Genomic DNA, 27,435 nt, shown 5'->3' with positions numbered 1-27,435 from the left:
CATAGGATCTTTAACACAGGGAAGCTTAAAAAAAAATTTGAGAAGACAGAGTTTTCCACACACAAATCAAACTTGTATTCATTAATAAAATGCCTGATACAAACTTCTTCCTCTTACAAAAGGATTACACAGCTACTGTTACAAAAGAGTCTTCCTCTCAACAGAGGGATTCACCAACACTGCTTCAGATGCAGTTCCACAAACAACAAAAGGGTTTTCCTCTTAACAAAGGGATTTCACCAGCACTGCTTTTACAAAAATATCTTCCTCACACAGAGGGATTCTCCAAGAGATTATGCTGAAGAGCATCTTCCTCTTAACCAGAGGGATTCACCAGTCTATGCTGAAAAGCATCTTGCTCTTCACAGAGGGATTCACCAAAGACAACAGATCTTCCTCTTAACAGAGGGATTCACTGGAGACTGTGCTGAAAAGCACCTTCCTCTTTAACAGAGGGATTCACCAAGAGCTTCCACAAAAACAAAATTACTTTGCCTCCATTTAAAAGGATTTACACTGTTGTATGTAAAAAAAAAATTATTTACATTTACTACTGTAAATAAAAAAAAATTTACATACAGTAGTGTAAATCCTTTTAAATGGAGGCAAAGTTACTACTGTAAATAAAAAAATTCTTACATAGATTTACTGCTTTAAAGTAAAAAAAAATTCATCATATGCTCATGCTCTGTTGTTGTTTTATTTCGCACTGCTGTGCATTCCATGTGCTCAAACTCATTTTAACCTGTTGGAAAATTCTCCCCTATACTTGCTTCTTTTAGGCTGCTGCTTTTTTACATTTCATCAAAAAAACATTGCATTTCAACACTATCTCTAATATATATTTACACTGCTGTGTAAATATTTTCTCATTCTTATGCTCTGTTGCATATTTCAAATATATCTTCACTGGGAAAAATTAACTCTGCCCTCTCTTTTTTTTCCTCTCACTGCTTTGCGTTTTCATTGCCAATATAAAACATTTCCATCTGCTGTGTATTACACTCACTCTGTTGTGTGTATATTCTCTCACATTACATAAAAACTACATTCCATTACTATGCATTTCAATGCATGTGCTCCACAAAAATTTCCATGCTGCTGTGCATTCTAATCCATGTGCTCCACACACAGAAGTTTCCACGCTGCCCCTGTTCTATGTTCTGCCTTCACAGTACTGTGCGGGTCTCCTTACTTTGCATTACAATGCATTTGCTTTCAAAAAAAAAATTACATACGTTTTTACGCCCATACTTCCATAATAATAAAAAACATTAAAATTCTTTACCAACAATCTACGAACCCAAATAAATTGTCTTTATGTTTTACTGGCCGTCAACACAAAAATTTTTTTACTCCAGGCAATCTTTATTAACTGTAGGCCGCAGCTTGGCATTAATCGCGAACAACCTCCCTTGTTCGGAACGATATCGGATGGGCCTTTTCTACCGAACTCTACGTCCCGATGGAAAGTGGTTTTGGAGAAAATACAATGAACCCAAATACAATGAACCCGTGGCTGAATTTTATTGCATCGGGCTCGATTGAAGAAATACCGCTACCTCAGCAAAAGCGATCCGATGGAGGTAGCCGGTTTTTCCTGAATGGTTTTGCTGCTGCACGATGGTGGATTCGACAAATGACCGGGCTGCCGTTGCTGTCCCTGCAGTTGGAATTAATATTCCAACACTTTTAACAGGTTTCTATGCCATTGTCGAGATTTGTGCAATTTCGATCACTATTATTAGTGCCAATAGATATTTCCACCCAACTTTGTTCAACCGCAAAGGTATTAGAGTTCCATTAATGTAACGGTTTTTCAGTTCTTCGCGAGTAAATACAGAAAGGGAAATGAGAAATATTCTGTTATCTTAAACAAAGAAAGCAGTTGATGTTATCATTCTTGTTTTCAAAATTATGAGCCATGGTAGCTCATATATAGATATGGAGTATTACAATATTTTGGTTTCCATTGTTGTTTGGATTCTCATTTTATGTTTTATATATGAAGTATTACAATATTTTGGTTTCCATTGTTGTTTTGATTCTCATTTTATGTTTTTTTATACGGTATAAGCAGTGCAATATTTTCTATGGCTTAATCAAGTTACCCAACTAGACATTTGTTGATAATAAATTCTCGTTCGTGTCCGTAATACCAATTTCGTGCTGCAGTATTTATGGATTGCCTATTAGCATTCAATTGTAGGAATTCAAGGCAGGGTCTTCTAGTTTGATTCAGTGCCCCTGCCTGTTGGGATTCCAGTTATTCCATATCCATGGAGGGTTCAGCGCTGCATTAGCTCTATTTCTTTGTTTTTTCTATTGCAAATTCTTAAGTTAGTGGCTTTATTTTTTCTATTGCAAATTCTAAGCTAGTAGTGTGTGAATAAGTCGACCATTGTTGTCCTGATTCATTTCCGGGTCAATGGGGGCATTGCTAGGATCTAATTCATTTCCTCGGCTGCCAACATCTCTCTTCATCACTCCAACACACAAATGCAGAGTGTTGCTTGACATGAGTGCAGGTGGATCATGTGGAAATGGGTACTTTGATAAAAATATGAATGGAGGGGATGTAGCTGTCTTTGCTCAACTATACAGAAATGGCATCGGATGCGGTGATTGCTACATGGTAACCATCATCATCATTATTTAGATTCAAAGTAAGGATTCAAAATTATTTAATTATAGTTGCTACAAATTCGAAGATAGATATCCACACATTCATTATTGATTTTTCAATCTTGATAAATTTGAAGATTTATTCTTACATATTCATATTGATCAAATCATAGGTAAGATGCATGAAGAAATATCTGTGCAAAAACGAGGGAGTGAAAAATTGTGGTGACAGATTACCGGCATGGCAACAGAATTGATTCCGTCGTGAACATTCAAGGCTACTCTAAGCTTGCGCATGGAGAGAAAGTTAGCAAAATCATATTGCGAGTGGTGGGCATTGAGTATAAACGGTATGCATAATTTGAATTATCAGATCAATATAACACACATACACACTTGAATTCACCCAATTTGATGGCTTGATTTCAGCACATCCTGCCAATATGAGGGCCACAATATCATGTTTCAGATCAGTGGCAGTAATAAATTTCCAGAGTATTTGGCATTGATATTTTGGTATCAATTAGCTAGTTGTTTCCATAATAATCAACTTATTTCTCTTTGCGTTCTTACTCAAATTAAGTCCTTTTTAAAGACACGTCAACTCATCCTTTATTGAATGCTAAATTTTGGTTTAAAATTGCACAAACACTTACAATAAAATCATCATAACTTTAAAAGCATCTTTGACTGCATTTGTATCTATGAGAAATGACTAATATTATCTTATAGGACATAAGATACCAACAAAGTAAAATTATTGAATGTCGCCAATAATAACTCAAAAATAGATTAATTAATATGTTTTATACTATTATTTACATTATCTAATATGATGTATATTATTATTTACATAATCTAATATATATTGCAGGATTTAAAGATAACATATGCATTTCACAACATATATTTTAGCATTGGATCATGTATATACACTAATATTGACAAGATTAAATGCATAGTATCTGAACCTGTTAAAAATTAAAAGACTAAACCTATAATAAATGAATATTGTAGATCTTCTCTTAACATTGCCATTTCTAAAGCAAAATCTAGCAAGATCAATATAGATATAAATTATTGTACACATATATAAACAACTAAACACACACACACATATATATTCTAGAGATTCGTAGCCGCTAAATTTTCTTTTAGCTCAAACATAGAGCCTCAACTAGCGAGTGTCAAGAGAATTGAATTCGTGACTTCTTAATAGCAAAAGTGCTTTAACCACAAGAACTCAAAGCAACTAAAATTATATATATACAACAAAACTAGTGTATATTAAAATAATATCGAATAAAATCATAACAAACTCACTCTAATAATACTACAAACATATAAATAAACAACAAAACCAAATGAACAACTTAAAATTTACACTCACAATCTAACTATTCTAGAAAACTTGTAGTCAAGCAAATACACTGTTTTTAATTGTGTGTTATGTGTTTTGTGTGGGTGTTTCACTTCCAAATGCAAACCACAGTTAAAAAACAAGAAACATAATATTTCCAAATTCATCTTCTAACTCCTTCATAAATAAAGATATTTTGATCTAAATTCCTTCCTAAATGAAAATACCTCGATCTAAATGTAATAATACAACCTTTTTTTCCAAAGGAAAAAACGAAACTTTTTATTAAGATTATAAAAAGTTTACATTGCATATGTCGATGCATCACTGATCATTCTGAGAGACTGTCATGACTGATTTACAAAATTTTCTGCCTTATGCCTGAAAAGAGATCTAAATGTAATAATACAACCTTATATTAAACCTTTTCTAATAATATATTTTGACATGTAAACAATTTGTGACAAAAATATTGAAATGATATCTTGTATGAAAATACTCAAAAATAAGTTTTTATTATATATATAAATATTTTGTAATATATAAATTTGATTAAAAATTATTTAATTTATAATTATCATTTAAATATAACCTTTTTCCTAATTTAATAAATAAAAAAATTTAAATCCTTTTCATTGGTAAATCATTTAAATCCAATACAATCTCTCTTATAAATTCAAAATTTAAACTCACTCTTGTTATTTAAATACAAAGAATTAAAAGAAATTACCTTGTCCATAGCATAGCAATTGGTAGTGGTCTTAACTCCATTTTTGTATTGCAATTGGTAGTGGTCTTAACTCCATTTTTGTAGATACAGACAAATGAATTGAAAACCCCTAGGCCTCGTGTAACCAGATCTCTGGTTGCTTTGTACACTTTCGTTACAGGACATACTAGCCCCGCCCAGGTCTAGGACACTCTGACGCAGAACACCTTTCATAGGTGAGTTATAAGTTGGTGACATACTGAGACCCCAGTCAAGCCTAGATTGAAATATTAATAACGTTTTCCTAAAAAAAGTTAACCGTCGAAAATACGCTTTGCATAATTCACAACACATCATGAAAAACGTTTGCGTATGAATTTAACGGGCAAAATGCCCTTCAGATTCCAACCATGCCTCTGAGGGGCGCGCTTAAACATCCGTTTCTGGTCAGCGATGGGAAAATCCAGGAATATAATACTAGAAGGCATGGGGGCATTTAGATCAATTAATTTAACGATTCGGTTTTATAATAGCTTCTTTGTCCATATTTGTATATAGAATGTTTAATATGTTTTGGAATTTCGCTAGTGTATCTTGAATTCAGAGTTGTTTCTGAATCACATCCTTTGATGTCAGGGGCAACACTCTAGGTCTATAAATGTAATAATAAAGAAAGAAAAAAAAAAAAAAACAAACAAACAAACAACCATGTGTCGCCATGTTAAAAAACCATGTGAATTTGCTACCATGTATTTCTTTTATATGATTATTTTATTATTTTGAATTTTTATGCAATCAGATCATATCATAGATTTTATTTCAATATCATTTTGCTTTAAAATTGTATGCTCTCCGCATTTAAGAACATTCCCAACGCTCTTCGATATAAGCAAGAAAATTTGTGTTTATAAATGACGATATAAATGTACTTTTATATTAGGGATGGTGGTGATAATTCAACAAATTTAAAGACCCTGGTTTTTTTCTTTATAAATGACGATAAAAGTCTTCTTTTATATTAGGGATAGTGGTGATAATTCAACACATTTAAAGACCCTTGCTTTTTTAATTACAACTGTACTGAAGAAAGTAATATCCTTCAAACTAAAAACTTTCAATAAAACCATATACACATCATTTGAATTTGAATATGAACTTTTAAAGTGTTTAATATATTAAAAATATTCCATTTTTAAAAAGTCAATAACTTCTTCAATTATTATTAAGTGAAAAATATAGTATATTATTATTTATTTTTTTCTCGGTAAAGGTTAAATCTATTGATAGAAAGTATAGTACAGCAGGAAATTATAGCCAGGAAACACAAGAACACAGGCAGCCGGAAAGGATATGCTATCCACCTCGGCTCCTAGAAGAAGAGAGAAGAGAGTAGAGTTGAGCAAGAAGAAGCAGAAGAACCAGGGAGCAAAAGCGTAGCATAGGATTCTACCCAACATGGGAAGAGTCAACAATTCGGCACTTTTTCCCTTTTTTTTTACCAACTTTGACCCAATCAGGCGGGCAATGCTGAACTGGCAAGGTTTGCAAACTGAGCTGGGCAGTCTGAGAGTTTTCCTTATCTGAATCCGAGGTAGAAGATTCATGAATTCTTTTCTGAGAGAGTGGCTGGACAGACATATTTTCGGGCTCAACCGAGGGCGGATCCTGTGCCATCTTTGCAGCTACTCCTTCCTCATTCTCCTCCTCTTCATCCGAGCTGAAATCAAAATCGTCCATGGGGGGAGGGTCATGAGGCTTCCAACTTTTGGATTTCTGCTTGGTGTTGGCTTTCTTCTTTTGGGCAGGCATTGAGGGACAAGAGCTCTGAAGGTGCCCTGTGTTATGGCAGTTGCGGCAGCGGAAGGCTGTGTTCTCGTAGTCCAAGTTCTGAGTCCAGTGGAAGTCTCCAATCTTGAGATTGATCTTGTCCGGGAGACCTTTGCTCATGTCTATTTCTGCACAGATTCTGGCAAAGGTGTATAGGCCCTTTTCCCCTCTAGACGTGTCTGTGTCTAGAAAGCGGCCTAGAGAATTACCTATCCCTTGGAATACTGCAAAGTGCCATAGGTGGGCCGGGAGGTTAGGAAGTCTGACCCAGATTGGGAGCTTGGTGATGATAGCTGTAGATGGATCAAAGTCTGGGAACCAGGGGGTGAGGAATAAACCTGCTGAGCCCCAAAACCATGGACCTGCTTTTAAAGCTCTTTGGTAGTCCTCATCAAAAGCAAACACTGTAATGAAAAAGCCCTTTGAGCATAACAGAACCTGACAATTGTTGGTCCAGTTAGAGTGAATCCATTGGTAAAGGTCTGTTGTGCATGGCCATAGCCCATTGAACCTGCAGATAATGCCATGCTCTGCATACTTTTGGGTTTGCTCATCCAGCGTTGGATGCCCGATTCCAGTGGAGGGGGTTTCCTCTAATTTGTCCACCAGAAAAGGTTTGGGAGCCTGAACTGGTGGAACTGTTTTTTCCTGCTTCTGTGCATGGACAGCATCTTTGTATGAAAATGCCTTGGCTGAGGATGATTGTCCTACAGCTCCCCCTCTTAGACGAAGGGCAATATTAATGGAAGCATTTCTCTTAATGCTGTAAAAAGAAAGAGGGTAGGGATCCTCAAGTTGTTTACCTTCGTGGAGAAGTCGTTGAGCTGCCAAGGGGATTCCCAGCTTGAGATCCAGAGCATGCTTGAGGTCCTGCACCAGATCCGAAGAGTTCACCCATTGTAGCAGAGTTTTGCCAGAGATGAGCTTGATTTGGATCTGAAACGTGACAGAGAGATCAGAGTTCCTCTTTCCGCTGCAGATCTGAGACAAAGGGAGGCAGGAGCTTTGCTGGGCATTCTTTTTCTGAACCTGCCGTAGGGGCATGAGAGGAGATGGTGGGAGTATTCCATCATTATTGAGACGGTCGATGTATCCCGCTCCATCAGGCCTCCATAAGAACCATCGAGATAGATCCCGGGTTCTGAGGGGATTCTGAAGATTAAAACCAGAGTTCTGGCTATTCTGGAGGGACAGAGGAGGTAATAATGAAGTTGAGCAACCTTCCGGATAACAGAATGTCTTCCCATTAGCCGTCATCTGAGGAGAAGCGTGAGGGTAATCCGCCTGATCATCCTTAGCCATCACGTTTGCAGTCTGAGAGGGGCGGCGGGTGCCAGAAGCAGCCACAGAGGGCCGCAGATTGGCAACCCCAGAAACCCGAATGGAAGCTAAAGAACAGAGGGGGGCGCTCAGCAGATGATGAAATACCTGCAAATCACCGTAAAAGGAAAGAACTAGCGCCCTGAGGCGGAAACGCGCGCCTTCATCAGCATCAGAGCCGAGCCGAGGCCTGGCGGCGGCCGAAGGAAGGGAGGCAGCATCCAAGGATTTAGGGTTCATCGCTCTCTCTCTGAATCGATGTATCTGTTGCAGCACCTGGTTATGAAAATATTCAAAACTATTCTATGAAAGAAAAAATTCTTAGTCTCAGTATATTATTATTATTAATAAGAATAAAAAATTTAATATATTATTATTATTATTATTATTATTATTACTATTAAGTATTTTTATATTATTTTTGATAAGTTAAAAGTTGGTCTTTTTCTGAGGTAAAGAAATAAATTAATGTCCTAAGATTTGGAGATATAAAGACATAAATTAATGACCCAAAATTTAGAGATATCTAAGTGAAAACCTTCCTCTCTATGTACGAAGAAATAGGTACTAAGTATTATGTAACACTTGGTTATATCTTATCATATATTTACTAAGAAATAGATACTAATTATTATGTAACACTTGATTATATCTTATCATTATGTAACACTTCATTATATCTTATCATATATTTACTAAGAAATAGATACTAACTATTATGTAACACTTGGTTATACCTTGTCATATATTTGTTAAAAAAATATCCACTCTTTTTTAAAACTTACAAAAAAAAATTATTGTACAAAATTATTAAAATTATATTCAAATGATTTTTTTCCTTTTGATTAATTCTATTAAATTTATTATCAAAGAATGTATTCAAATATCTGAGATTAAATTGCAGTAGCAGGCAAATAGTCGACATTCCTTGTTGAATGAAATGAAACCGAGATGACCCGTGTTGGCTTTCGGCCATTCACAATAGCTATTTTGCTATGGATATGAACAATGTATTTTGGACATTGATACTGCATTTTTTTATTTAAAATATCTATTTTAGTATGGATATGAACTCTTTTTATCTGTATTTTCGCGCAGTAGGTTTAAATAAGTTAGTTTGGAAAATTACAAGGGTCGTTGTTTTTTTAGCCAAATTTCTCTTTATTAGCTTTATTAAATTTTTACGAGACATTCTATTTTAATATTTGAAATAATTTTAAAAATATAGGTGTTTTTGAAATTTATTTTATGTGTATTTTTAAATTATTGTTATTTATATTTGATCATAAATTTGTTAGAAAAGTATGAGTTTTTTTTAAACATATCAATTTCAAAAAAAAATTATAATTCTAAAAATATAAGTGTTTTTAAAATTTATTTTATGTGTATTTTTAAATTATTGTTATTTATATTTGATCATAAATTTTTTAGAAAAGCATGAGATTTTTTAAAACTTATCAATTTCTTTAAAAAAAAATTATTAGCCAATAATTTTTTTTTGACTAATTTTGTTTAATTTATATAATAACGATGGTATTCCAGATCAATTCTAGAAATGGTATTTATTTTAGTAGCCAGTAAAAATTGTAGCAGTGGTTTTATATATTTATTAGTCACTTTTCTTTTGAATAAGTCTATCAAATTTATTAGTAAAGATTGTATTCAAATATCTAACATGAAATGTAAAGTTAATATTTTTTTTTTTAAGTTTATTTATATGTGTAATTAAGTGGTAAACTATAATAAAATTGTATATGTAATATTGATGGTTAAATGTTATTGAGCAAACTCAATGACATATAACCATTTGTTAAATGTTATTGAGCAAACTCAATGACATATAACCATTTGTTAAATTTATTTATTTTGCTAAACAACACATACAATATTTAAATATAACTCTTCTATTTCATATAAAATGTTGTATATATTTTTTCCTATTCAATAAACCAAAACAACAACGATATATATATATATATATATATATATCCTTTTAACTTTATATAAGATTGTTGGATACCATTATTACAATTATATTTGGGGAAAGCTCCACTCTTGAACTCATTTGTGAGGGAATGCCTACATTTTTCTCATTGGGATTCAAACTTTTAATATTAGTATAAGATTAAAGTATTTTGAATAATGTATATTGTTAGACCCTTGAACTAAATGCTTTTGTAATCACTTGGTTCATGTTAATAATTAAGTAATATTTTCTTGCAAATTTGTGTGGCATGGACTATGCTGTCGTGCAACACTTGTTAATTTGTTGAGGAGTGGTGACATGTGACAGCCACGCCCATGGCTCTTCCATAAAAATGCATTATAAATATATTTTATAGAAATAAAAATCTAAAAAGTGGATTGAGTTAAACAATCGTGGATTCTAGAGTTGAGGTGGAGGATTTCTTGCTTGGGATGTTGATGTTTTCTTGTATAGAAAATTTGAAGTTTTTGGACAGTCATTAAATAATAGTCGGTGCATGATTTTAATGGACTGGTTCTTAAATTAAATGGGTTGTAAAAATGTACATATGCCCATGTGTTTGAGAACCTCAATAAGGAAAGAGCATAGGAAAATTTATGGAGTATGAAACTGGGTAAGGCAATAAGGACAAGGATGGAAAATTTATGCAGAATAAAGAAAAGAAACAACAGAGGAAAAGTGGGATTTGATGGTTCTCTCTCATTAGTTATCAGAGGTAGAGTAACCATTTGAGTAACAATCAGTAGAGAGCATAGAAAAGAAGCAATTCCCAGAAGAGAAGTGAAGGGATTGGTCTTCTAGTCCCATGGAGGTTAGGGATTGAAAGAGTGGTCCTTGGAGCCTTGAACAACTTGGGAGGAGACCAAAATTTGAGTTAACATGTGCAATGGATTATGGAATTCCTGGGAAGGAGATAAATTCATGGTATTACTCTTGAGGGTGGAGGTGGTGAACCTGTAGATTCCCTGTGCATTTCTTACTGCAATAGGCAACTGGTGGGATTGAGGATAAAGATCATTTGGAGTCCTTATTTTAACTGGAAAATTGGTGTTACATTCCTATAGGAAATCCCCCCTCAATCTTTGGAATTTATCTTAGGGGTGATAGTTGCAAGTGTGCTTGGATGCAATTGCCTAACGTTTGGTGGAGAGTCCTTGTCCCATAATCATTTTCCTTGCAAATTTAAAGATAAATATCCTTTTGTACTTGTTTAAATGAAATGAATTTATGATTCATTGATGGTTTGAAATGGATCTAGATTTCTATAATCGAACAATGTTGTTAATGTAATGAAAAGGTGGTTACACCTCTCTAAAGAAAATTCACTCATACCTATGCTAAATAAACACACACACACACATTTACTGAATCTATGTTATGAATAATTTTGTTAAATAAGTTAAGCAAGGGTGTGCTTCTAGAATGGAAATGAAGTGTTGTGTGAAATGCTTACTAGTGTTGTTCATAACATATAATAAGAAAGAAAATGTGTAATGTTTACATGATAACAAGTATTATGCTATGACCTTGGACTAAAACAATAATTTGTGCTTGTCTATGATGTTAACAACACATATGTAAATAATAGAAGATATTATGTAATGCCACCAGTAGTGGAAGGATACCTAAAGATCTATATTAAAACCTGAAACCGTTGGTTAAAAAATCCCTTTATGTTAACATGAAGAGATTACATAAGAGTTTGCCTGCTTAGTAAGGTTTGTGTTTGGACCTATATAATTATTCACCTAATTACAATCTTATCAAGCTACATAACATGCATTGTTCTAATGCTGAGGGAGGGATTTGTTCCTCTTTGGAGTCCATTTGAACCCTATTCTCTTTAATTAAGTGGCCCCTTAGCCATGTATTATCAGCAACATGCATTCTTTCCCTAGAGGCACCATCGCTAATGGGAAAATATCACTACTGGTAGCCAAATTCTATCGAGGTCTTCGACTAGCACCAACACATATTTGGTTAGGTCCTGGAAGCCCTTGCGTAGTGCCATGGAGCTGCTTAAAAATCTTATTTGGAGTCTGGAGCTCCCAACATGTGGTATGAGAGGTGGAGTCCTTTGGGAGTTCACTCCATGTCATCAACAGAAGAGACTATAGGAGTGCCTATGCTCGCAACCCTGAAATTTTCTTATTCTAATATGTAGAATGTTGAAGGGCCAACAACTAATTGGAGTACCTTTCGCCCAAGATTGGGAGAGGTAATGTTGTAAGGTGTTTTAATAATCCACCATTGTCATCGTCAAGCATTGATGTCGACCTTGAAGGTTGCAGAATCTCTAGGTTAGAATCATGGTCGAAATTACCCACGAAAAGTGAGTGTTGAAAAGCTAGTGTATGCTCTCTTAATACTTAGTAAAATCCAAATTAGGAGAATTGCATAAGGCTTAGTAGGATTCCCCTAGATGGTCCATGGAAGATTTCAAGTGCAAGCTTGAAGTGATGCAAGAAGGATGGAGAACTAGACTTATAAGATAATTCAGACAAATTTATCCTTTAGCTAGGTGGAATCGTAGTCCTATAGGTTTCCCATTGGCATGACCATTTTCCTCTTGTCTCGACAAGGTGAAGATATGATGATGTGGCCAAGAGATAAAAACCCAAAATATTTACTCCATAGGTTTGCATTGTACAACAATGCAATTGATTGGGATGAAATCGACCAAGATGAGTTGGATGACACGCAAGCCTAATGGTCCTACTATTGGTTGGAGGCGACGCCCATAAGACAACATGCCCTGAGCCTCTATTCCAAAATATTTGTCTTACATCATAAAATGGTTTAAGGTATGGTGTTAGCTAGGATGCAGTGGTGAACACTCTAGCTCAGTGGCTTTGTTATTGGCCAGAGATAGGCCCCTTAACATGTTATCCCACTACAGTAAACATGAAGGTATGAGGAAGTTTGGAAGAGGAAAGCATCAGGATAGACCGGACATGATGATGTGTGACCAACAATCATACCATTTGTCAGAAGTGTGGCCCATTGACCATATTTCCTAGAGACCTTATCCTGAAAGAAAAAAAGGGTACATGAAAGGAAGTGTTGGGAACAGAAGTACGGGATAATGTCACTTGACGTCACCCCAAAAGTCTCACCCTAGAGGAATTCTAGGTGGATCAAATGAATGAGTCGAGAAGGACCCAATGGGATGACGTAGGTTGGCTACAATCACAAGATATGTAAGCCCAGTTTTATTCGCATTGGTGTATGGAAGGGCAACAGATAGGTTAGGCTACAATTTCTAGCCTAAAGGGGCAAGCAAAGGAATGCTAGGATGAATGGAGTTGGGTTGATGTGGCATGGGTTGTAGTGTCATCCTAGTGGTTGGGCAATAGACTAATGGGGAATGATGGTCAAGCAATCCACTTCACACGTAATCCTGGTGGTGAGGCCTCAATGGTTACTAAAGGTGCTCTCTTAGGAAATCATCGGGAAGGTATGAGCGAGATCATGTAAGGTGGGTGTGTGGATGGGCCTGCACCAATGTAGATAGACATTGTTGGGAGGGTGGCACAACATGACAAATCAGCCTGCCATTGAGACCATGATAGTGCAGGATGGTGTAATCAGAAAATTTATCAAGCAGATAAGTAGTGGAACCGAGCCCAACTTAAACATAGGCCAATGGTGGACTACCACGTGGTAGCTCAATGATGTGGCAGGGCCTATTCTTTGAGAGGCAATATCTCTTAATCTGGAGGTCAGATTGAGGAAAATTTTTATACAGCCATATTCATCTTGATGAGACGAATGCAATGTTGATGGTTATTATAAGTTTAGTGGAGTTCAAAAACATCAAAATTTGTATACCCCATTTTGATGATAATGTTTTAAATATTTGGTATGCATAGTAACCACCACCTACTTTGGGTGTTGCATAAGGGATATTGTTATAAAGTGGTATCATAACATCCATGTTCAACACTTGGACTCGATGGGCTCTATCATGAATGCGTAATGATGTTTAGAAGACTAATTAAATAATTATTTAATTGTTAAAAGCCAGTTTAAATAAACTATTTGTAGCCTTAATTGGTAATTCACCACTTGATCTACTTGAAAGCAGTAGTAAACTCAATAGTACCATGTTTTATTAAACTAGTAGCTATAACAGTTGTGAAATGCAAGGCTTGAATGTACAATTAACAATTGTTACTTATTTGATTATGCACTAATGTGGACAATTTTACTGTAGAGATGGGCACAATTTGTTGTTTTTCTGTTAAATATGCACTAACTATCGAATTACATGTTGTATGGTTGATGCATATGAATTATTAAATATGGTTAGCGTGCTAACATGATTGGTCTGTCACAGCAAAATTCTCCAGGAAAGCTCCATGAATGCAAGTTTCATGATCGTTATGGCATTTTATTTTATTATTACATGAAAAAATAATATTGTGTGTGGTTAAAAGCATGTCACAAGCATCATAAGACAAAGGAAATACAATAGTGAGGGCCATAATGGTTGAGTTCAGTTATGATTAGTCACAATATGGAAGTGACTGTGTTGGAGCTAATGAAGAATAAATATCATTGGACCAAGGGGGAGGGAATCATTCGTGAGATTTGATGGACACTTTGAGAATCCTGAGGGTTGAAGTGAGAAGCTTAAAGCAAGACAATGAGAGGCTATTAATAGCTTAAGAAAGGCAAGTTGAGATCATTGCAGTTATCCCGTAGAGTCTCTTGTATTGGGAGAGGGAGAGGAAATATAAAATGAGGGCTAATCATAGAGACAAGAAAATCCTTCATGAGTCGGAAAAAAACACCAATGGAGCATATGGTGGTAGGTCTAAAATGAGGCACAAATGAAGAAGTGAGGACATTGTGCTATGAGATGTACCGTGGAGCACCGCAAGAGGAGGAAGTAACACACATGTGCATCATTCTAGCAGACCATCCAGTTTTTCTATTGGAAGTCACCACCCATCATTTTCACCATTATCATCACCATCATTCAAGAATTAAAGGAAAAGATTACATGATTGAAGAATTTAAGAAATCCAAGCCACACACATTTGACGGGGATATGAAGAAAGAAGAGGATGCAAAATCTTTGTTGCTAGTTATGAAAACGTTCTTTAGCATACATGACTATTTTGAAAATATAAATTTAGAATCACTGCCTATAGCCTGAAGGGAAACACATATATATTGTGGGAGGATTTAAACAATGTTGGAGGCATTGTTGATAAAGAACTGACCTGGGATGAATTTGAGAAGTTCTTCATAGAACAATATTTGTCTGATTGTTATTATGATGGTAAGGAAAAGGATTTCTATGAACTCAAGATGGAGTAATTATCATATGAGGACTATGTCACAAAGTTCCTAAGTCTATTGAGGTATGTACCATATCTCAAGGATGATAAAACCAATATTGAAAGGTTCATCAATGGGTTTCTTATGGCATTAATAGATAAAATTGAGTTACTTGAACCACCAATGTTGAAGGATGTTATCGAAAAGATGAAGCACTCCTATGAGCAAGAAAAACACAGTGTATAAATCAAAAGAAACTAAAAAGCAAACAAAAATGTTAGACATAAGAAGAGTTGGCCCAAGAAAACTCAGAAAAGAGAGAAGGTAAGCACCCAACTCATACAAGAAAATCTTGACAGAAAACTAATGTTGATGTTAAGAAAAATGTGTAGCAGCTAGTGTTAGGACATCCTAGGTTTGAAGGTTGAAAGCCACTCAAATGCTAGACTTGTGGAAAAAACCACAAAAGAAGGGAGTGTCCACATCAAAAAAATAGCATGCCAAGGATTTACAGTTCTTAGGATGCTTGAACAGTGGATGAGGTAGCTTGCAGTATGCCTAAAATTTATGGAGTAGTGGACAATCACTAGGCATATCATCAAGCATCCATCATTGAGATGGAAGATAATTTGCATGATCATATTGTTTCCATTTTAATCAATCCAATTTCTAATTATAGTTATGTCAGCCCCAAACTTGTTGAAAAATAGAATCTAATCAAGAAATTACATGAAGAACCATGGATGGTTTAGCTAGAAACTATGACAAAAAGGAAGATCAGACATTGGTTAAGGTCCTATGTATTTGAGCTTAGTGGCATGTCCAAAAGAATCCACTTGAATTGATTTCCATTTGGTGTGTATGGAATATTGTTGGGCATGGAGTAGTTGTACATACATCAAACCAAGGTAGATTTCTATGAAAAGGAAATCAGATGCTTAGATGAGCAAGGAGAAAGTAGAGTGTTGTAGGGCAGGAAAAATCCTCTCTTGATAAGGTTGATCACTATTATGCATGCCAAATGTAGCAACATAGAAATATGCACATTTCTTGTAGTGCAAGTCTCGAGGAACAAGAAATATGGTAGTGAAATTGAATATGAGGAAGCTGAGCTACTAAAGAGGTACCCTATTTTGTAGCAGTATGTAGATGTCTTCCTAGTAGAGGTTCCTCGATTACCCCCTCACAAAGAGAAATATTTCTCTACTGAGATGGTATCTGAAGCAACACCAACATCCAAGGCACAATATAGGATGAGAAACCTAGAGTTGGTCGAGCTGAAATTGCAACTAAAAGAAATTCTTGACAAGGGCTATATAAGCCTAGTGTGTCTCCATGGGGGGAACCTATATTTTTTGTAAAGAAGAAATATGGAACATTTATATTATGCATTGATTATAAGCAGTTAAATAAGGTGACCATCAATAGTAGGTACTCATTGCTAAGGATTAATGACTTATTTGATGAGTTGATAGTTCTCAAAATTGAAATGAGATTAGGCTACCATCAAGTAAGAATCGAGGATGACGTTGATAAAATTGATTTCAAGATAAGATATGAGCACTATGAGTTTGTAGTGGTACCTTTTTGGCTTACAAAAGCCCCTGCCATGTTCGTGTGTCTCATGAACAATGTGTTTCAAGCTTATTTGGAAAAGTTTTTCATTGTTTGTTGATGACATATTAGTCAAGGAGAAAAGAAGAGCATGAAAAGCATCTAGCTGAAGTGCTACAATTATTGAGGAAGCGCAAGCTTTATGCAAAGCTCAGTAAGTCTAATTTCTTCCAATCACGAATACAATATTTGGGGCATATTGTCTCCAAGGAAGAGATATCAGTTGATCCTAAATAGATCAAGGCAATAATGGAGTGGCCAACTTTAGATCATTCATGGGATTGGTAGGATATTACAAGAGATTTATCATAAATTTCTCTAAGATAGGCCATCCCATCACAACATTGTAGAGAAAAGGAAAGAGATTTTAGTGGACTAATCAATGTACAAAAATATTTGGGTAGTTAAAGTAGTTGCTCATTATTGCACACATATTGAGAATTGCAAACCCTAACGAGGATTTTGTGGTATGCACAGATGCCTACAAATAGGGACTTGGTGGAGTTTGCATGTAGGAAAGGTAGGTAGTGTGCTATGAGTCGAGAAAATTAAATGAACATGAGGTGAATTATGTAACTCATGATTTAGAGTTAGCTTCCATCATCCATTCCTTGAAAATGTGGTGGAATTACCTCCTTGGTAGAAAATTCACTCATGATGGACCATGGCGAACTCAAATATTTTTTTGGGCAAGCCAAGTTGAATTTTATGAAAGCAACGTGGTTGGGCACGCTCAATGAATTTGACCTTGAAATCAAGTATATAAAAGGAAAATAAAATTGAATTGACAATGCTTTGAGCAGAAGAATTCAAGTGAATCACTTGGCAACTATAATTTATAAAAAGGACCTAGTAGGAAGGGTCAAAAAAGTGGGAAAAAAGATGAAAAATATCATCAAGTGAAAGAAAAATTGTTGGAAGATGGTGAGGATGATGAATATCACCTCACTGATGATAGGCTAATCAGGTTTTAAAACATATTGTATCTGCCTAACAAGAATGAAATAAAAGTACTAATAATGAAAGAGTTCTATGTTAAGCCTTATTCAGGCCATCAAGGGTACCAAAAGACCCTTATAGCCATTAAAAGGTACTATTATTGACCGAATTTGAAGAATGAAGTGGTCGATTTTGTGGCAAAGTGCACAGAATGCAAAAAGATAAAGGTCGAGTGCAAGCAATCAATAGGTTTGTTCCAACCTATTCCCATTCTGAAATGGAAGTGGGAGGTATATTCTATGGATTTCATCAAGATTACCTAGAACATCTAAGAAGCATGATGAAATCATGGTAGTGATTGATAAGTTGAGCAAGGTAGCTCATTTGTAGCATTCAAGTCTACTAATTGTATAAGTGGCATGGCACAAATATTCATAAAGGAGATTATGAGGCTACATGGTACCCCCAATAAAATTGTGTTAGACAAAGATGTTAGGTTCACTTCAAGGTCTTCTAAGGAACTATTTGCATGATTGGGAACAAAATTGGAATTTAGTACAACATATCATCTAAAAATAGATGGGAAAACAGAGATGACTAACATAATCCTTAAGGAAATGTTAAGGATGTATGTAATCCATCAACCCAAGAAGTGGAATAATATCTTCCACTTGTGGAATTTTCATGCAATAATGAATACAAGAAATGCATAAAGATGAGCCCATTTGAGGCATTATATGCAGGGAATTGCAACACTCCTATTAGATGGAGTGATTGAGTGAATAGGGTCCTTGTTGGACCTAATATGCTGAAGGAAATGGACCTACAAGTTTAGATCATAAAACATAATTGGAAAATAGCACATGATAGGCAGAGGAGCTATCCAGATAAGCATAGGGTGCACAAAGAGTTCCATGTTGGGGAGCATGTTTATATGAAAATTAAAACCAAGAAGTGATCCCTCAATATTGGGACATGTGCCAAATTGGAACCACAATATTATGGGTCTTTTTGGATCCTTGAGAAGATTGCACCGGTGGCATATAGGTTGGATTTATCTCCATTAGTTAGAGTTCATGATTGTTTCCTTGCTTCTTTGCTTAAAAGGTATGGGCATGATTCTAATCACATGATTGATTGGTATGTGCTACAGGTGGAACGAAAAGGATAGTTCGAGCCAGAGCCATGGTGCATTCTAGATGGAGGAGCTTCATGCCCCGTAATTGAATCATAGAGCAAGTAAAAGTGAAATGGAAGCACTTTGGGCCAGAGGAGGCAATGTGAGAAATGGTTGATGCCATAAAAATTAATTATACCTTTTTGTTTGCTAGTTAAGGAAGATGTGTATATGTTTTGTAAATACTATATAGAGATGTGCATATAAAGCTCCATAAAATAGTATGTGTTGTGTTTTATTTATGTTGTTTCATATGGGAAAAATAACACCAAGGGTAGTGTTCCCTCAATGGGTAGGGGTTTGTGACAACCCCACCCATGGTTCTCTCAAAAAAATGCATTGTGAAGATCTTTTACAGAAATAAAAATCTAAAAAGGGGACTGAATCAAAGGGACATTGGTTCCAGAGTTGAGGAGGAGGATTACTTGTTTGGTATGTTGGGGTTTACCTATGTAGAAATTCTAAATTGTTTGGACAACCATTAAAGGATGGCTAGTGCATGATTTTATTAGACTATTTCTTAAATTAAATGGGCTCCAAAAAATTACATACGCCCATCTGCTTGAGAAACTTAATAAGGGAAGAGGACATGTAAGTTTATGGAGGATGAGACTATGTAAGGCAGCAAGGACAATAATGGAAAATTCTTGCAAAACAAGGTAAAGAAACATCGAAGGAAAATGGGGGATTCAATGATTCTCTCTCATTCATTCTTGGGGGTAGGGTAACCATTTTGGTTGCAGTCAGTAGGGAGATGAGAAGAGAAACAAATTGCATAAGAGAAGTGAAGGGATTGGTCTTCTGGTCCCCCAGAGCTTGTGGGTTGAGATAATAGTCCCTAGATCCCTAGAAAGATTGGGAAGAGACCAGGATTTTAGTTAACATTTGCAGTGAATTTTGGACTTCCTGGGAAGGAGGTGAATCCTTGCTATTACTCTTGATGGTGGAGGTGGTGAACCTCTGGATTTCCTATGCATTTCTTAATACAATAGGTAACTAGTGGGGTTGAGGACAAAGATCCTCTAGAGTCATTGTTCCACCAACTGACTGGTGTTATAGTCCTATAAGAAAGGCCCCCTAAATATCTAGAATCTGGCTCAGGGTTGACAACTGCAAGTGAGATTGACTCCATCTATCTAAGTCTTGGTGGAGAGTCTTTGTCCCATATTCAGTTTCCATGCAAATTTAAATATATCCTTTTGTACTTGTTTAAATGATCATTTCTAGTCTGAAATGGCTCTATATTTTTAGACTGTAACAATGTTCTTAATGTAATGAGCATGTCTTTACACCTATGTGTGCAAATGACACTCACAGTTATGTTGAATAAAAACAAACACACACATGTATATACCGCATCTATGTGTTCAATAATGTTGTTAAATAAGTCAAACAAGCGTGTGCTTCTGGACTGGAAATGAAGTGTTGTGTGAAATGCTTACTGTTGTTGTTCATAACATATAAAGAGAAACATAAAGTGTAATTTTTACATGATAACACGGATTATGCTATGAACTTGGAATGAAACAATAATATGTATGAAATCCTTATCTATAATGTTATCATCACATATGAAAATAATACAACATATTATGTAATGCCACCCGCAGTGGAAGGATCCATATGGATCTATATTAAAACCTATGACCATTGGTAAACAAAACACTTTTCATTAACATGGAGAGATTACTTAAGAGACTTCCTACATAGCAGGTTTTGTGTTTTCACCTAGTACAGGCTTGTTAAGCTACAGAGTAGGCGTTGTGCTAACCCACATACAAGCCAACCCACAAGTTCTAACCTAGAGGAGCAAATGAAGGAACATTGGGATAAATGAGTTGTGGTGATGTGGCAGAGATTGTGGTGTCAGCCCATTCGTGGAGCAAAGAACCAATGGGGAACAGAGGTTGTTTGGCCCACTTCACATGTAATCCAGATAATGAGGCCTTGGTGATTAGTAAAGGTGCACTCCTAGGAAATCGTCGAGAAGGTGTGAGCGAGATAATGTAAGGTGGGTGCGTGGCAAAGCTAGCACTAATGTAGATAGCCATTTGTGGGAAGGAAGTCCCATTTGACAGTCCAACCCACCGTTGAGACCTCAGTAATGTAGGATAGTGTAATAAGAAAATGCACTGGGAAGATAACTAGTGGAACCAACCCCGACTGGTCCAAGGGCCTGACTGCAACACATGTTAATGGCAGACACCCACATGGAAGCTAGATGATGTCGAAGAGCGTATTCTTTGAGAGGTGATATCTCTCAATCTGGAGGTCAGATTGAGGAAAAATTGTATACCATCAGATTTGTCTTGACGAGACAAAAACAATAGTGATTGTTATTTTGATTTTGGTGGACATGAAAAAGATCAAAATTTTTATACCCCATCTCCATAATGATATTTTGAAAACTAGGTATACATAGTAACTACTTCATAAACTGAATGTTAAGTAAAAGATATTGTTACATGATACATATATTTAATGTTATATTTCTGATATAATAGAATAATATAATTTTAATAAATCATTTTAAAGTAAGTTAACTTATAATTTTAATAATTTATATTAAAATTTTAAAATATAATATATTGGTTATTATTTTAAAATTATTTTATATTAGTTAAATGTTTGTTCTTTTATGGGATGGAATGCATTAAACATATTCAAGTACATCATGAAGAAGTAGAAATTATGCTTTAAATATTATTAATTATTTGAAATTTTGAATATGGTAAGCTTTTTCTTTTATTTTAAACACAAATTTTATTATTTTTTTAATAATTATTATAAAAAACTAATATATTCGAGTTGAAATCATAATTAAAAGGACATGTTACTTTCATTTTCTTTTGACATGTTCTTTTAATGTGAGAATTTTGTATTGTAATTTGCTTTTTTGTATTTCGATATGCACTTTTAATGTGAGAATTTTGCATTGTAATTGGCTTTCGTATTTTTTTTAAACACATAATTCTGTCTATTTTGTGGATTTCCATGTAAAATGTATATAATCAAGGTATAAAGATTAAAATTTATATTAATTATAATAAAATTCTACATTTTAGATTAAAATTTTAATGTATATAACGAAAGTATAAAGATTAATTTTATATTAATTATAATAAAATTCTATATATTACATTAGAAGTTTGAAATATATATATTTTTTATTTAGAAAGGAAATTAATATTTTACTAAATCAAAATTTATTTAAAAAATTTAAATCATGGAATTTTATGAATGAGATTTTATGAGCAGTGATTTACTTCATTCTTATTATAATCATTAAATGATATGCTAAACACCAACATGCAATCATTAAATACTTAATCTAAATTTATGATTACTAAATACTATTATACAATGATATTAATATTTAATATGTAATTACTGAACTTTACATAATTTTGGTTATAAGCATATATCAGTCTTGTCACGAGATCTTGGTTATAAAAATATATTGATTTTGTAAAGGCCTCACACTAGTTGTGACTTCCAACCACATCCGAGCATGGTGTGGTACCACCTAACTCTTTCGTTTTCCATTACTTGAGTTTACCAACTATGCATAACTTTCAAGGCTTACTTAATTTTCGTTAAGTATTCACTTCTTCTTACACATATGGATCAAAAATAATTATACTTCAACTCATTTATCTTCTCATTACGCAGCAGAAATAACATATAGGCACAATGTACAAGAATTTACATAAGTTATAAACGAAGGGGAAACTCCCAAACAAGTTTGCCCAAACACTGATAAAATTATGCAAATTTACAAGTACAAATAATTTTACACGGTCGTGCAGTCTGACCTACCCAACCTGGCCAAATTCTTGTAGTGTTCTACACTACGGTCTTGACATGCCCTGCCTGTCCTGCAATAGTGGCCCAAATTCTCATGCATACCGTGCCCTGCTATCCCAACCTTTGCTCGATGATGCCTCTATCCTGCAACTCATGCTAGTTTGTGTAGTGGCGACCCAACTGAATTACAGAAATTTACTTGCCCAACTAAATTACAAAAATTTTGTTTAGTCAGCTACACTTGTCGGTGGGCACATGACCCAGCTAGCCTACCTATGAGCGATCGCCTTGTTGCGCCATGGGCTCCCTGCCCGTGACCCAAAATTTGTCCTGTTACCTGAACTTCCCACTTTGCCCATTGAATTTGCACCTGTGATTAAGTGTTATTGTTGTATTTGCGGTTGGATTGATCTCCTCTTGGAGCGAACTCCCCTCACTCTACTTATGCACATTTACCTCCAATCATTTTTCCAAGGGTCGTCTCGTTTGGTGAGCCCACCCTTAGCTTACCTGCACACTTTAGTTGACTTGCCCCTTACCCATTGTTTGAATCGAGTCGACCCATAGTTATTGGCCATGACCGACTCGCATGCGCTTGGGTGTTGGTAAACGCTACCTGGATATGCGCCCCATTAACCATGTCCAACCGACTTGATGTTTATGTTTCCTGTCCACTATAACTCGCTCCGTCGTCAACCCTGCGTGCCTTTAACCAACCTTCATATGCACATCTTTAATAGAACTCGTACACACGCCTTTAACTGAACTCATCTGCATGCGTTTAACCGAACATGTCTGCATGACTTTAACCAAACTCGTATGTATGATTTTAACTAAACATGAGTCGGGAAAGAGACTGCCACTAAGTCTGCATGCTTGCCGCATCATGTAACATACACGTGCCCATACCCAGGACTCTGGTTTTTTGACTCTCTCAGACGATCGCTAACTTGAGGCCCTTACTAGTCTTAGTCCATCCCATAGAAAACGTAGCCCTAACCAACTAAAAAAAACATTCCAAATGCAATTATCCAAACGAAATACATTCAAAAGAATATGAAAAAGCAAACACCACACATAAATACCAATTTGAAAATACTTTTTTTAACAAAATAATTTTTCAAAAAAGTGGGAAAACCTATCATAACTTAGTTGTCAAACTAACAATGAGAACAACCATCTCTGGCTGCTATCTGCGAATGCAGACTGACTCATCCTAGTTATTCAAGGAAAACCACGCCACCTAGAATAACCTGTTAGTAGTCCATAAACCTATTAGTAGTCCATAAAGAGGGACTTTCACTCCTACCAGATGCCTTTAAGTCTTGGGTCGTTAACCTGTTTCATTACATCCGAGAAAAACAAGTTTTTAACCAAGCAAAACAATTTTAATGTATACTAAGGTCCATAACTATTTAATACATATTTACTACTTACTTACGTCCGAAAAAGACACATTTTTTACCAAACAAAACAATTTTAAAGCATACTAAAATCCCTAACTATTTAATACTTACTGAAAAGTGTTTAATTTAATTACATAAACATTGAATTATATTTGAAATGAAATAAGATACATAAAAAAAAATAACTTTCTCCAGAAGTATTTGAAAAACAAGTAAACTAAATGTCCTTACAATATTCTAAATTGAAATCTTGTACCTGTGGAAATAGATCCCATGTCGAAACAGATAGTAACACCCAATTACCAATTCTTCCTCCTAACAATATTTGAAAATATATATACAACAATATTAAAATCTTTTCTGAATACCTCAAACATTCCCCTTAACCCATTGGTACATAGTTAGCACACTCTTCACTAAGCTCCCGCCCGGGAGTTCGGATGATGTGTTGTGAGATTCTTGGCAACAGGCTGTCAGAATCTTTTGTCAATATATCATGATCGAGGGAATAGTGAAAGATGCCACTTCGTGTACAAAATAGAGAGGCTCGAAATTTACTGCGAGACATGATATGAGATAAAACTATTGGTACAATTGATGAATGTAAATGAAACGATAGTTAAATAGTGACCAGGATTTCAATGGTGGATGCAACTCGGGCACCCAGTGATTTGTGACATTGGAACGCAGAGATATTGCCTTCCATACTTAGTAAGTAATTCAGACTTTTCACAAGTTCCAGAAGAATTCATCCTGCTCAGCCTCCTGCCACGTCGGAATGGCGTTGAAGCCCAACGCCTCATCAATCGATGGGAATTTCTCCAAATTCAGTCAGTCACTGCCATCAAATAGACCTTCATACAACACCATGCTCGACTCCTCGAATATCTTCTGGCTACTGCCAGTCTCTAACAGCTTTTCTGAAACTGAAGATGACCGCGCGGGTATTCGGGCTCCTCCCTGACATTGTCATTACTTTTGTCATTGTTATTCTGTGGAGCGCACGAAGTCGAACTCGAATTCGAAGGGAGTTATTCCCTCGCATATCTAGCAGCGGCGAGCTGAATTTGCCAACGGGAAAGAGAAAACACTGACGGAATGGCGGGCACAGAACCAGGGAAGTTGAATTTAGCGTTGGGGCCTCTCAGGCTATAAACTGCAGCATCGTAAGCGTGGGCGGCTTGCTCAGCAGTTTTGTAGGAGCAACGCCATATCTTCATTCTGCTCTTGGGCATCCGGATTTCGGACCCCCAACTGCCCCATTTTCACATTCGAATTCCCCTAAATTGGTCGCGTATTTGTGTGCAAAATCGATGTGCTAGGTTATCCTCAGGAGCTTTATCCATATGGTAACGCAAAATCTCACTGAACAACAGTTAACGATGTCTAAAGCCTAGCAGTGGAATGGCTTGATTGAACTAATGTGAAACCTGAATGGAGTCCGTATATGGTTATGTGAATTCGTATCGAAAGCGCGGATTTTAGGGAGGTCGTTTGTCGAAAAGACAAAGGCATTAGAGGAGGCGTGCCAATAAGGAATACAAGAGAGTCCAAGAGAGAAGGTTAGCCTGTTGACAGAGGGTTTTCCCTGTGTAGAAATTGGTCTCCATACCTGCGAGTGAACGTGTTGTTTGCTTCTAGTAAAAGTGAAGTAGGCCCCACTCATAAATTAATGCAGAAAATAATGGAAATTATTACGAGATTATGATAAAATTTGTATGGGTTAGAGCTGCCAAATTTTACCATTTTGGGTGTTTAAGGGTTCTTGAAATTGTTAAATATATTTCCTCATTTTGGGTGCCTTAGGATTCTTGATATTCTTAAATCTATTTCACCATTAGAAAAGCAATTCAAACACTCAACATTTTGATTTTTTGAATTTTGATTCAAAGAAATTTACCATTGGAGCTAATTAGACAAGGTCGAAGATAATTGGTTGCCCAATTTTGATTTGAAATCATAGTAATCCTTGAAGTTAGTGGTCCATATGATAAATGCTAGTTTTTTATAAATGCATTGGAAATGTAGCATTATATTTTCAGAAATTTTTAAAAATATAGGTTACATCCATTGAGGTACATAGGTGCAGGATAGGGTTGGTTGATAATCCCTTTCTTGCTGAGAGGGAGTGTTGAAAAATGCACCAAGAAATTCTCCATTTGATTTTGCCTTGATTAAATTGAGAAAATTTGAATTTCCACATCAGCAAACAACTTGAATGTAGTTAATTAATGTGACATGGATATTGTCACTTAGTTAGATCAGTACCTTCAAGTTATAGGAGTTAGAGTTCAATTAAGAATATGTGGTTGATAATTTGTAGCAATCAAAGTCAGTTATCTCAAGTTGTTTTCAGTTAAACTAGTTCCAACTGGTTGAGGAACTAGTGGAAGGTCAGTTGTGTAATGGGAATTCATCGAAACTCAGTGATCATTTAGCTAAATAATCAATCAACCAAAAATAGTTAGTTCAAGTAGAGAATTTGAGTTCCCTAGTTGTGGTGGAGATTCCAAGGTAGTGTAACATCGATTGCAGACTAGTCTTCAGTGTACAAGTGTTGCATGCAGTCAGATGATCAACCTTGGGAATTGTGCAATCCATTTTGGACAAATTCCCTAAATAATAGGGGCCTAAATTCTCAACGAATTGCCAAATGAATAGGGGCTCAAGAAGAGGTATAAATTGACTAAGTTTGGGTCGAAACTCCCTAATGAGCAGAGAGATAGGTTATGCACTTGTAGGTTGTGCTCAATTCAACAAACAAATTGTAATACATATTTATCAAATTAATGCAAGCAGGAATTGGGTTTTTTAGCAGATTGATTTACCTAGGAAAAATATTGTGTGCATGTGTGTTATTTTTTTTTGCATGTCTGAAATTTTTTCTCTAAATTGTGAATTACTTTCCATTGAGAAGTAGAGTAGGTTTTTGTCTTGTTATTTTGATTAAAACTTCATGAGCAGTTGCAAATATACACCATGATTTCTACATTATTAATAAAAATATTAATATTAAATCAATATCAATTAGTTCGCAACCACATTTATTAATATGGTTGTGCTAGTAATATCATTTAAAATTCCAGATAACTAAAGTACCCAAAAATGGAATTCAAACTCTTGAGGCATAATCTCCACTTTATTTGCATTCAAAACATGTTGGAGTAAAGAATCCTCCTATATTTGGATACCTCCAGCCCTATATAGATGAGAGATCATAGATGAAAAAATAATGAAGACACTTAAAATAAGCAACTTCTATATATGTAATAAATACATGTGTTTCACACAAAATAACATTTTCAACATTTATTTAAAATCCATATGTAACCTGCAATATCTAAAATGTTAAAATCCAATTATCTGTAATTCTAA

The sequence above is a fragment of the Pinus tabuliformis genome, chromosome 4_1, assembly GCF_031772625.1.
Source record: "Pinus tabuliformis cultivar Carrire ecotype Pingquan chromosome 4_1, CPIR1, whole genome shotgun sequence".
NCBI lineage: Eukaryota > Viridiplantae > Streptophyta > Pinopsida > Pinales > Pinaceae > Pinus > Pinus tabuliformis.
The sequence above is the reverse complement of the archived record's forward strand: the minus strand, read 5'-3'. Positions refer to the sequence as shown.